The sequence below is a fragment of the Nothobranchius furzeri genome, chromosome 8, assembly GCF_043380555.1.
Source record: "Nothobranchius furzeri strain GRZ-AD chromosome 8, NfurGRZ-RIMD1, whole genome shotgun sequence".
Lineage (NCBI taxonomy): Eukaryota > Metazoa > Chordata > Actinopteri > Cyprinodontiformes > Nothobranchiidae > Nothobranchius > Nothobranchius furzeri.
This window is the reverse complement of record NC_091748.1, coordinates 47178383-47192165: the sequence shown is the minus strand read 5'-3', so window position 1 is coordinate 47192165 and position 13783 is coordinate 47178383. Positions and strand designations below refer to the sequence as shown.

General features: G+C 41.2%; 1 pseudogene; it reads right to left on the bottom strand.

Moving 5' to 3' along the window:
• Positions 1–7911: 7911 nt before the first annotated feature.
• Positions 7912–12454, bottom strand: LOC129159805 (protein NLRC3-like; annotated as a pseudogene).
• Between the last annotated feature and the right edge of the window lie 1329 nt (positions 12455–13783).

Here is a 13783-nt window from a genome sequence, read left to right as displayed (position 1 = left end):
GGATCTGTCACCTTGCATATGATTTGATTCCTTTCCATGCTGTCAAGCTCGTCTTTGAGTCGGGCTCGCAGAGCGATGGGAATTCGACGAGGTGGGCTGACTGTGGGTGCGACTTCTAGGTTTACATGGAAACTGCATTCACCAGGAAATTCTCCTATCCCTTTGAACACGTCAGCGTACTCGTCTAGTATTACCTGCGAACTGTTGGTTGTCTTTTCTCTTTCCTCCGTCACTGCCATCACGATCCTGACCAGATTTAGGTCACGGCAGGCTTTCATTGCTAATACAGGTGGGGCGCTTGTGTTGACAACATGGAATTCCAACGTGCGAGTTTTGTCTTTGTGTTTGCATTTTAGCTGGCATTTTCCTTCCACACTGAGTGAGTGTCCCCCGTAATCTGTGAGCTTGTGTGTGACAGGCTTCAGTGTCACATGTGGGAAGAGTGTCTGGAACATGTTGGCTGGAATTGTGTTTGCTTGTGCCCCAGTGTCGACCTTGAACCTCACTGTCTGTGGGGGAGAATCAAGTTGCATGTCAGCATATGCTTGCTCATCGTTTCTTCCTTCATTTTCTATTGTGATGCTATCAATGTAGAAACAGTCTTGCTCCTCATCTGTGTCCTCATTTGTCACTTCTATGTTCTCTCTCACGAAGTGTACTGATTTGAGGTGGGCTTTTGCCTGCGAAGGGAGTTTTGACCTGCAACCTCTTGCAAAATGGTTCATTTTCTTGCATTTTGCACATTGCTTTCCTTTTGCTGGGCAGATGTCTTTATTATTGTGTTGTCCAGCACAATAGCTGCACGTTTTCAGTATTACTTTAGTGTGTTCCTTTGGTTTCACGCTTCTTGTTTGATGTTCTTGTCTGTGTGGATTCCTGCCGATAGCATGCACCGTTTCCTGGCCCCTCGAATGGCCCATATATTTTAGCTGCTGCTTTGCTAGCTCGTGTGATCGTGCTATATCTATAGCTTTCTCCAGCGTGAGCTCTGCGCCTTGGCTGAGTAGCTTTTCTCGGACGTGTGGCGAGTTAGTGGCGAATACGATGCGGTCCCTGACCATTTCATCTGTATTTGGGTACCCACAGTCTTTAGCAAGCAGTTTCAGTTCTGTAATAAACTGTTCAAACGCCTCATTTTCACCCTGCATCTTTTCATGGAACTTATATCTGGCGTAGATTGGGTTCGCTTTCGGTGTGATGTAATCGGTGTACTTATCGTAGTACGTCTGAAGCTTTTTGGAGTCATCTGCGGTGAGTGTCCACGTGTTGTAGACGTCCCGTCCTTTCTCACCGACCCATAGAAGAAGGTAGCTGCATTTGTCTGCCTCCTCTTTCTCCCGAAAAGGACCGGCGAACATTAGCTCGGCGTGCTGCTTGAAGCGCCGCCATGCCTCGGGCAGGTTGCTAGAGTCCCAATCCATGCGCGGTGTGGGAACGCCGTAAGCCTCCATGTCTGAGCTGTCCGACGGCGAGGGGTTGCGTATAAAACCGCTACTCTGACACCATGTATTATCCTCTCTGGATACCAACCTTAATAAATGCACGCACACACCGAACTCCGTTCCAATTCCACTTTATTTCCTCATATCTAACCTTTCAACTCCCTCACCCTTGGTTCCCTCCTGACTTGCCACAACACAGCGCCATCTAGTGGCTGGGTGAACAATAGGTCAACATGTTACAGTAAACTGCCCTGGAGCTCCCTCTAGTGGCTGCTTTGTAATATAGGTTTGGTTACTTTGGGGAAAAAAATTGAGAACGTAAAGAAGAAATCAAAGATGGTGGAAGGTGATGTCTTAATGTTATTGTTCTAAGCTGATACGGACCTTAAAATGTTGCTGTCTTGGATGAGATATGTCTGTAAGTATGAGTGTCGATAAAATGATCATTATCTTTTGTTTTATGTAAAAATGGTATGATAATTTGTACATTTGAAAGTTTTATCTTGTTAGCTTGCAGCAAGCGGGTAACAAGCTAGTTTACAATGTTAGTTAGCTAATACAGTATTTTGTACTTTCAGTTTTACGATGGTCAAAGAGAAGGCAATGGTCAGAGGCCATTCTTCAATAAATCAGCACAAAGAAGGAAAACAAGTCTGGTTATTGGAGCATCGTTATCTCGCTGTCTAGCAAGGTGAAACTAAGAGTCACAGGGCGAGGACAGCACAATAATCACAATTTTTATTTATATCAAGTAAACTATCATCTATTTTACTATCCAAGTCATATATTTTGTAATTTGAATCTATTATAGAATGTTCATTTATTTGTTTATTTATTTATATACATTTTTTGCTATTGTGAATCCCGACTAGTATCACACTCTTTTCTATTCTGTTTTGTATTTTTTGTTCAGTATTTACATGATTTTTAGGTGTTCTGTAATTAGTCATATATTTCCTAACAATTCCTATTTTGTCTCCTCTATATTGGCAGGTATAAGATGTTAAGTGACTCATTCGTTTTTACTTCTGCAGTTTTTTTTATTAGTGGGTTGGGGCCATAGTATTAGCCAGCTGCGTCCCGCCATCATTTGGATGGCCAGATTTTAAAAACTGATGGTCTAATTAACAAGGGACAGCTAGCTGTCCACATTTTCTAATGTATATAATAATTAGCATTTTTGTAGAAGTAAAATAAAAATCTAATTTTTGCACAAGTATTTCATCAAACGTGTTCAAGTCTGTGCTACTAGAAATACGCAGATTAATTACGGGGGTTACCCCAGCACGGAGTCCCCATTTCTGTCAACTCTGAACGCAGCAGCTGCACCTGGGGCGGTTGGATAAAGACGTGCTGGTAAAGAAGATGGAATAACGTCAGTTGTACAGACCTGGTTTGGGTTTAAGGAGTCTGATGTTGATCCTGTGTTATAGCATAAAAACACTTCAAGAATATTTGTTCAAATATTCAAAAACGCTGACTGTGGAAAGTCCCTCACTGTCACCTTCAGCTGTGGTTTGGTTTGTCTCAGTTGTTCTGTATGGGGTGCCATTTGTAAAGTCAAACAGTCATAATCTAACAGCAATATTTTTGGTTATTTAGCATATCATAAGAGAAAAAAATTGGGAGTTCACTTTTTCGAAGTCATATTTTCATCATGTTATTCATACATTTATAAATGTTAAAGTTTCCAAATAAATATTTAGTTAGCAAGATAAATATTTAATTTGCAGTTAAATATTTATTTTGCAAACTAAATATTTAGGTCTGATCTAAATATTTAGTTTGTAAAATACATATTTAATTCACTAACTAAATATTTAATTTACTAATTAAATATTTATTTTGGAACTAAATATTTAATTTGTAAATTAAATATTTATTTTCCGAAATAAATATTTAGATCCCAGCTAAATATTTATTTTGGAGCTAAACATTTAGTTTGCAAAATCAGTATTTGGGAAATAAATATTTAAGTCTGACCCAAAAATATAAACTATAGTGTGGAGCTAAATAACATCATGGAAAATAAATATTTAGCTGGGATCTAAATATTTCTTTGGAAAATATTTAATTTACAAATTAAATATTCAATTTAAATTTTAAATATTTATTTCCAAAATAAATATTTAATTAGTAAATTAAATATTTAGTTAGTGAATTAAATATTTATTTTACAAACTAAGTACTTAGATCAGACCTAAATATTTAGTTTGCAACATAAATATTTAACTATAAATTAAATATTTAGCGTGCTATCTAAATATTTATTTGGAAACTTTAACATTTATGAATGTATGAATAACATGGTGAAAATATGACTTTGAAAAAGTGAACTCTCAATTTTTTCTCTTATGATATGCTAAATAACCAAAAATATTGCTGTTAGATTATGACTGTTTGACTTTACAAATGGCACCCCATAGGAAAACACTATAGTTTGAAATGAAGTAAGAATGTAAAAACAAAAATAACATTTCTTCCCGCTTTGCTGATTTATTGAATCCTTTTTGTGGGTTTTTTGCTCATGAAAGTTAAGTTATGCTTCACTAGTGACTAACTGCAGTAAATGATGCTTTGCTGCAATTATTGTTAACAATATTAAAGTTAGACGTAATTACCACTTTTATCTGAAGAAGCGCGTCTTTATCCCCGCTCCAGCTGCTGAGATCAAAGTTGACAGAAACGGGGATCCGTGCCTGCAACCCGAGCAATTAATCCGCGTATTTCCAGCAGAACACGTTTGCCGAAAGATTTGTGCGATAATCACACTTTCATTTTCCTCATACCCGACTCACGTGACCAGGCGCAAATGTTCACGTAACCAACGCAATTGCGTCATGAATATGCAAATTTGAACGTTGCGACCTCTAGTAACCTCTGAGCAAGCGTCAGCAAGGCAGATCAGAACGCTTCATAGAAGCACGTGATCATAAGCTTTGATACGTCATACAGAGAACATCATTTCTTACTACAAGTCATTGTTGGTCAGAGCACTCGACGCGATTTTAAAATGCAATACGATATAGAAGAATACAACTGGGAGTTGAAAAACAAAATAAGCCAAACTGAGAGAGAAATTCAGAAAGTGAAAGATGAAATTTCAGCATTTAGAGAAAAATCTGCTTTTGAGTATAAAATACGAGAAGCCAAACATGCAGAAAATATGCAACAGAGAGGCTTGAAACATGATGCAGAAATGAAAATCCTCCATCAAAAGATTTTTGCTCTAAATAAACTCGTTTTAGAGAATGACAGTCGAATAGCAGCGCTCAGAAAGGAAAATGACAACCTGAGCGTTTACAGAAAATTAAAAGAAAAACGCGATTTTGACACAAAAAAGATTGAGCGACCTCCGAACAGACCTGAGACTGATAGAGAAAGGAAGATCAGCCAGTTACATAAAATGAGTCAGCTAGCTTTGAAGGACGCCTCAACACAAAGTAATGATGGAAAACAGGCTGCATTGGGAAAAGATAATGCTAGATATAATATTTTAATTCAAGAAAAGATGCGTTTTTGTGAAAACATGACAGGGGAACTAAAGAAAACAGACGAGAAATTATTAAAGGTAGATGAAAAAATGGCTGAACTCAGGCACATCAGAAGGCTGCAGTAAAGTGAGGATGATTTGAAACAAGAAAGGGAAGAAGCTTTTGTGTTAAGATCTTTTAATCCAGAGACGAGAAGAATAATGAATTTATTTCCCAGGGAGGTACCGATCTCTCAACCAAAAGAGGCTGATGTAAAGAAAAAAGTTAGAGATCCAATGAGTTGGTTACGGGAATAAGAGGGTTAATCCCACAGTGGGGGTGTCATTTTTAAACACAGATGAGGGGAAAGTGTCGAAGGGGCATGCTAGCTCAGGCAAATAAACACGAGCTAAACTTTCTAGGGTCATGGGTCGGGTTGGGGTTGGGAGAGATAAGGCTGAAAGAGAGATGCTAGATCTTACCTTACTGACTTTGTCTCTGCGACATCAGGTTGGAGTAATAGACAACCCTCGCATCTCTGACTACAGAGTTAACGGATGTCAGAAGGTGGACGGGGAGACGTGTTTTCATACACAGGCTGCAAATGCTGTAATTGAGCCTGGGAGTTTACTGCAGGAACTGATCTGGTTCTGAAAGGACAGATGTTGTCCAGAGTGGAGAGGCAATACTCGTTAACCTGAGAGGTTAATGACGATAAAAGATAAATGATCCGCTCTTTCTAACACCAGCTGAAAGCTCATTCACGCAGAGTCTGCCTCTCAGGGGCCACGCCCACAGGGCCAGCCTTTCTGGATGTGGGTGGTGTGTCTCCCCATGAGCCTGGGACAACAGGTCCTTGCAAAGCGGCAGTTGCCATGGGGAACCTCACAGGAGTTGGGAGATTTCCACCAATCAATTTTTCCCCGGCCACTGTGGGATAGTTAGCATGGCTAGTTAGTTAGTTAGTTAGTTAGTTAGTTAGTTAGTCAGTTAGTTAGTCAGTTAGTCAGTTAGTCAGTTAGTTAGTCAGTTAGTTAGTTAGTTAGTTAGTTAGTTAGTAATGTGGCTCAAAAAGCTGAGTGCACCCCCACAAATGTCATCAAAATGACTGACTCAGACAATATCAGCCTCAACCCAAGATGTAGTTAGCTAGTATCTCAGTTAGTTAGTTAGTTAGTTAGTCAGTTAGTTAGTCAGTTAGTTAGTTAGTTAGTTAGTTAGTTAGTTAGTTAGTTAGTTAGTTAGTTAGTTAGTTAGTTAGTTAGTTAGTTAGTTAGTTAGTTAGTTAGTAATGTGGCTCAAAAAGCTGAGTGCACCCCCACAAATGTCATCAAAATGACTGACTCAGACAATATCAGCCTCAACCCAAGATGTAGTTAGCTAGAATCTCAGTTAGTTAGTTAGTTAGTTAGTTAGTTAGTTAGTTAGTTAGTTAGTTAGTTAGTAATGTGACTCAAACAGCAGCATGCATCCCCACAAATGTTCCATCAAAATGGCCGGCTCAGCCAACATCAGCCTCAACCCAAGTTAGTGGGATGTGTATCTCCCCATGAGCCTGGGACAACAGGTCCCTGAGGAGCAGCAGTTGCCATGGGGAACCTCACAGGAGTTGGGAGATCTTCACCAACCAATGTTTCCCCGGCCACCGTGGTGCTATTAGGATCATGGACAGGCCCTGCTCCCTCACCCTGGGTAAAGTGGGGGGTATGGGGGCCTCTGGAGGGAACGCATGAAGGAGAGACCTTGGCCACTTGTGCGCAAGAGCGCCCCCCCCCTCCCCCCCCCCAAACCCACCCCACCCCCCACCCCCCGTGGGGCGCCACGATCCTGCAGGGAGAATTTAAGTGGGCACTGAGAATTCTCTGTTGATGCAAACACATCCACGACTGCCTGACCGAACCTCATCCAGACCTGATTCACCACTTTAGGATGAAGCCTCCAATCTGCGTAGATTGGATTGCCTCTGGATAGCAGATCTGCTCCGTAATTCAGAATTCCTGGTATATGAGACGCTCTCAGGGACTGCAGGTTCAAACTGCTCCAAATGATCAGTTTATGTGATCATGTGTAAGCAGGGGGACCTCAGACCTCCCTATCTGTTGACACATTTTTAACACAGTGGGGAAATTCACTAGTTACAGGTGTCTTTAGCAACAGGATAAAAACACTTTATGAATTATTTAGTTGGATTAAATCCTTGGGAAATGAGTAATAAGCTGTTTTAGGAAGGTGGAGAGTAACGGGTTACGGCACTGTGTGAAACTTGGGGGGGGGGGGGGGGGGGGTTCCTAAGGCATCTGTTCCTCATGACCTGATGGGAATCAGCCTGTACAGACTTTCCCTCCTGATGCTTTCCAACAGCTGCTTTCCTTCATCACTTTAACAGTCAGTGAGTCACTATGATTTTCCTATATTTCACTCACATTTATGGTGGTGGCAATGTTTATGAAACTTCAGAACTGCTGTATTTGATTTCACTTTTGCATCAACAAGAGTTCAGCAGTACTAACAGCAGTCGTGTGAGCACGGGAATAACACAACAGTCTTGTGTTTCGGTTTATCGTCTGTGAAATATACACCTGAAATGATAAAATATATACAGCTACTTACAGATAAATAATTAGGTGCATTTCCTGTGCCCTCAGTGACATTAGGCCCAAGGTGAGATTATTATTAGCATAGCGATTAGAAAATAGAGCCAAAGGAACTGTTTTAACATCAGCACGCCACACCAAGCACTACAGCTTTGTCTGCTGTCTGTACAAATTATTACATTTACCTATTTATTGAATCTGAATTATGACTTCAGTTCAAACCAATATAGGGTCTTGAAATGTATTTTCACTGAGTTACTTTTAGCTACTCAAAACACAAACCTAGAGTTATTAGGCTACTTAATAACAACGCTTCATGATTCTTTGAAATTCTTCTACACTTCTTGTCACGTTTAGGAGCAGGAGGTTAGGACCCAAGATGCAGGCCCAGGATGACACGAGGCAGGAATGTTAAATAAAGAAGAATCCTTTATTTAGGATGACAAAATAAAAATCCAAAAGGGGCAGGAGGCAAAAAACCCAATAACAAAATGAAGCAGGGAAAAATCCAAAAGCTCACTTCATGAGCAGAGAACCAGAGACCAGGAGGGAGAGACAACAAACAACGCTGACATAAAACAACAATGGACCGACAAGAACAATGAGACAAGGAGGGCTTATTTAGACAGGGAGGAGCAATTAGGGAAACAGGAAGCAGGTGTGTGGAGTGAGGCTGGAGGAAGGCAGGTGACAACAATTATCTGGATGGGGAAGAGAATCAGAGGAGGGCAGATAAACCTAACACTATATAAAACACAAAACTAAACCTAAAGACTAAGGGAAGGACTCACACAAACACATACACATACTGACACTCACAAACTCATACACATACAAGAGGCTGTGGCTACAACTTAAGACACACAACAGAGATGCAGACAAAGGACACATGAGGGCGCTAAGAGAACACAAAAGGAGAACTTGGAGTGGGAACTGGAGGAGCTGGGGAACAAAGGGACACAGAACATGACACTTCTATCTCTAATAACCTAGTGAATAACTTCCCTCAGTCCGTTTCTAATTATTCAATCAACTTGCAAAAGCAAAACTTCATGAAGTTATTTAATTTTTTATCTTATTGTTAAAAATCAAATGTTATTGTCCTAAAAATCTTGTCATCTTTCGACTGTAGCATTAAATATTCTTAATAACTAGAAATGTAACATCTATAAAGCATCAAATCAAATAAATCTGACAAATAAGGGAAAAATGTCTGTGTTTATGTCCCCATCTTCACAGATTTAACAATTAGTCTTAGATACATTCAATTGTGGTGAACTGTTTATTTGCGTTTTATACAAACAATTGTCTGACATGTAAAATAGTAACATTAAAAGTTTGGATGTAAGAGGTGAAAATAAAGATTTTAAAAGTTCCAAATCTCCCAGTTGCCCCTCCACCTTCTACAGGTAAAAATTACATCTAGTTATACATTTATAAGTTGGATTTGACTGAAGATTTGTGTTTTTTTATCTGAGATTATTGTTTTTATACTTTTATTAACTGATTCAATTATGTCCTCCCACTAAAACTGACACAACCATTTCTTCAGGTCAAACACCTCCAGATCTTTTTCTGAAGACAGTAGGATAAAGACCAGTGCTGACCACTGAGCAGGAGACAGTGTCTGTAGAGAGACGTCCTGAACTCAGAGACTGTTGGATCTCCTCCACCAGACAAAGATGATTCAGTTCATTCAGACAGTAGAGCAGGTTGATGCTTGTCTCCGCAGACAGACTCTCATTGAGCTTCTTGTTGATGTGATCAACTGTTTCCTGATTGGATCTGCTTCCTGTCTTCCCCAGCAGGTCTTTCAGGAGAGTCTGATTGGCCGGCCGGGACAGACCAAGGAGAAAGCGTCCAGGTGTCCATTTGGACTCTCAAAGGCCTTGTTCACAGCACTCTGATAGAGATCATTTAGATTTGGACCGCTGAAAAGTTTAGACCACAGAGAATGTTGCTGTTTGTCTTCCATTAGATTGACACCAGAGCTGATGAAGGTCATATCGACATGCAGAGCAGCCAGAAACTCCTGAACACTCAGGTGGCTGAAGCAGAAGACCTTTACCTGGTACAGTCCTGTCTCTTCTACAAAGATCTGTGTGAACACTCCAGAGTACACTGAGGCTGCTCTGATATCGATGCCACACTCTGTCAGGTCTGATTCATAGAAGATCAGGTTTCCTTTCTGCAGCTGATCAAAAGCCAGTTTTCCCAGAGACTCAATCATCTTCCTGCTCTCTGGACTCCAGTGTGGATCTGCCTCAGCTCCTCCATCATACTTGACCTTCACTTTGGCCTGAACAACCAGGAAGTGAATGTACATCTGAGTCAGGGGCTGTGTCTCAATTCAGGGTCTGCATCCTTCGAAGGACCCAGCCCACCCGGCCGACGTGGGCTGCGTCCTCCGTCGGCCGGGTAGACCGGATGTTAACGGCTGTGAAATTGGACAGGCCTAGCCTTCATGAACTCCCTCGGCGAACGTTCCGTCGCCTAGCAACCGTGGAACCGCTGGGCAGAAGGGAGAAGGAACTTTAAACGATGGAGCTCGACGTTTTATTTAGCTTTTTAACCCCCAGAAACCCAAATTTAGAAAACAACTGCAAAATATTTTTTTAACCTTTCACATGTTGTTCTAGGAGGCCAGATAAACGGGCCTATTTACACATTTTAACAGCCAATAGTGTTGCAGAACTGAACAATAGCAATGTAAATGTGGTTTTAAAAAGAAAAAAAATGGGGAAGGTTTATTCTTGTAGACTTAAATCTGATGTTGTAATACTACAACCGTGGGTCTCTGGGGGTTAATCATTTCCTTGACTGTTGGAGAGCTAATTCAGAGAAAATACTTTTGACAAGCTGAGCCTGAGCAAAGATGTGATAATAGTTTTTAATACTTTCTAAGGGTCTTAATTTGACCAAAACCGATTTATCACCTTTTAAGACTTTTCAGACCCAGCGGATACCCTCTAGTAAACAATTCTCATTTGTAGACCCAAATAAAATTCAAGAGTTTAATGCAGAACTGATTTTATTTAGATATTTCTTTTACATGTACATGTTTAATCTTCCTTAACCATTTTTTTCTAGCAAAGTAAAAAGCTGTCAAAGTTCTCCCTTCTCTCCTGTGCCCTCTGCTGCTCTGCCTCCCTCTGTAGCCTCATGTCCTCCCTGATCAGCTGCAGGAGCTGCTCATCGCTGGCACCTTCCCCTGGATGCCCATTTTCTCCAGAATAGTCTTAACAAACATGTAAGAAAAGAAACAGGAAGAGAAAAGAGGACAACGAGTTATTCCTTTCATGTTTTCGCAGAAAAAAATAAACTCAAACGAGTTTTTAAAATATGAGATGTTATTGTACCTCCATGCCACAGCCGCCGAATACTTAGCTCCAGTGATCATGTGGTCCATCTTCGCCCTGAGCTTAATAAATTCCCTGGTTTTCTCTTTTGTTCCTAAAATACAAACTTCTATTAAAATCAGGGGGAAAACGTAGCGGGAGAAGTACGACACCGAGCGCGGCCGAACATACGAGCCGAGACCGCAATACAAGAACTTTTACTGTAACATTTCTAACTAAAATAACGTTCATGTATCACCAAAAGTCCTTAACCTAACAGTTTTAAAGTTTATACTTACATTTATATGCGCAATCCTCTCCGACAGCTCCCGCTTCACTGTCCGCCATTGTTTTTAAGTTTTTCTGCCGGCCGGCCCGCAAGGCATCTTGGGAAATGCTACCTATTGAAGGATACACCCGACCCATCCTTCATTCAGGCGAAAAGAAGGCCGGATTCGTCGACCGCATTTGAAGGAGTCTTCGAATTGGGACAGGCCGAGTCGCGGCGCTGTGACGTAACCGGCCGACGAATCCGGCCGAGGTAGGATGCAGACCCTGAATTGAGACACAGTCAGGGTCTTGGGCAGCTTTCCCCCATCTTTGTTTTTAAACACCTCCTCCAGAACTGTAGCAGTGATCCAGCAGAAGACTGGGATGTGACACATGATGTGAAGGCTTCGTGATGTCTTGATGTGGAGGATAATCCTGATGGCCTGCTCCGCATCTCTGAATCTCTTCCTGAAGTACTCCTCCTTCTGTGGGTCAGTGAACCCTCTGACCTCTGTTACAATGCCAACACACTCAGAGGGGATCTGATTGGCTGCTGCGGGTCTTGTGGTTATCCAGAGGCGAGCAGAAGGAAGCAGGTTCCCCCTGATGAGGTCTGTCAGTAGAACTTCCAATGAGGAGGACTCTGTGACATCAGTCAGGATCTTACTGTGGTGGAAGTCCAGAGGAAGTCGACACTCATCCAGACCATCTGAGATGAACACGACCTGGAACTCTTCAAAGCTCCTGTTATTTTTGGTTTCAGTGAAGAAGTGATGAACAAGTTCCACCAAACTAAACTTCTTTTCTTTTAGCACTTTCAGTTCTCTGAAGGAGAACGGAAACATGAAGTGGATGTTCTGGTAGGCGTTGTCTTCAGCCCAGTCCAGAGTGAACTTCTGAGTTAAGACCGTTTTGCCAATACTAGCCACTCCCTTTGAGATCACTGTTCTAACAAGTTCGTCTCTCCCAGGTGGGAGTTTGAAGAGGTATCGTCTGATTGTCGTTTCTAGTTTTTTTAGTTTCCTGGATGCCACTTCAATCTCTCTGATCTCATGTTCATTGTTGACCTCTCCAGTCCCTCCCTCTGTGATGTAGAGCTCAGTGTAGATCTCATTCAGATGTGTTGGGTTTCCTGCTTTAGCAATCCCCTCAAACACACACTGGAACCTCTTCTTCAGGCCAGATTTAAGTTTACGTTGACTAAATGCAACACAACATAAAGTATGTCAGGGTGTATTTTATGTAAGTACACGGGAAACTTGATTCTTCTGCAAATAACTTGTTTGATTAATCTTTGTACCTGTTTGCAGATGGTCAGCCAACTGGTCCTGCTTCATTCTTTTGAGGAAGTGTTATGGGAAACTTTATGTTAATTAATTCTTGATCATGGACTCAATCAACTGAATGTAAATGTATTGTTCTATGTCTCTTTGCATGACACACACACACACACACACACACACGCACACGCACACACACACACACACACACACACACACACACACACACACACACACACACACACAATCTCTCTCTCTCTCTCTCTTTTATCTCTTGGTATAAATAAACTCTGTGACCTGTTGTTTGGGGCATTTTGCCACAGTTTTAACTGTTTGACGTGTCTGCTCATTGTCTCCTTCTCTCTTCACTATAGGAAATGGGTTATTGATAAACATATTGATAAAATCCATGACATTTTTTGGTCATTCAAAAGCCATAGTAAATCATCTTTACTTCCAGGTTTCCCCCTTTACCATTACCTAAAACTAAAAAAACTCAAATGAAGAGAACAGTCATTGTCCAGATGGTCTAATCTATTTTTACTTTCTTTATGAAGCTCCATGGCAGCCATGACACCTAATAAAAACATGATTTCTCATGTACTTTGCTGGTCTTTGTAAAACGTCATTCTCCTATAAAATGAAAACAATTGTAAAACATGAGTTTTTTAAGTATAAACAATTTAAAAAATCATGATTTATATGATTATTTTGGGATTTATCATTACTTTTTGTTGATCTTTACAATTAGTCGACTCTATTGTATGTTTCTGAGTTTGTCAGGTGTGTGTGTGTGTGTGTGTGAAAATAGTGAATGTCACCCATAAACTGAATCTTAAAGCTGCTTTCCATCAGTGGAGGAACTCACCTCCACACTTGACTGAATGATTCTGTCAGCATGTTTATCGAAGCCTCAATAAAAGCTAAATATTCCATTTTTCTTTTTCAAAATTTTCCAGCCAAAAAGGAACCGTCTCTATCCTGGATGACATCGGCAGCATGTTTGACGACTTGGCAGACCAACTGGATGCAATGCTCGACTGATCTCCAGCCCCCCTCCCCCTGACCCATCCCTCATGACATGTAGGTGTGTGAGAAGACGGCGCTCCCAAGACTAAATGCTGGCGCTTTGGGGAGCTCGTGCTTGAGCGTCTGGCCCTCCCATGTTTAGTGCTTCCTGAGTAGCCTTGAAGAGGGAGTCCTCTTTATCTGGTGCAGTAGCTCTGGCTCCTTCTCCTGATGCGAGGAAGCTGCTCCCACACAACCTCTGACCTCTGCAGCCCAGCGCGTTACCTCCACCCAGCCTCAGACTGCTGCGTGGACCGAGAAGCACAATAATTCATCTCAACACAAAAAAGGCTGGCTTAGACAAACTTTCGGGTGCAG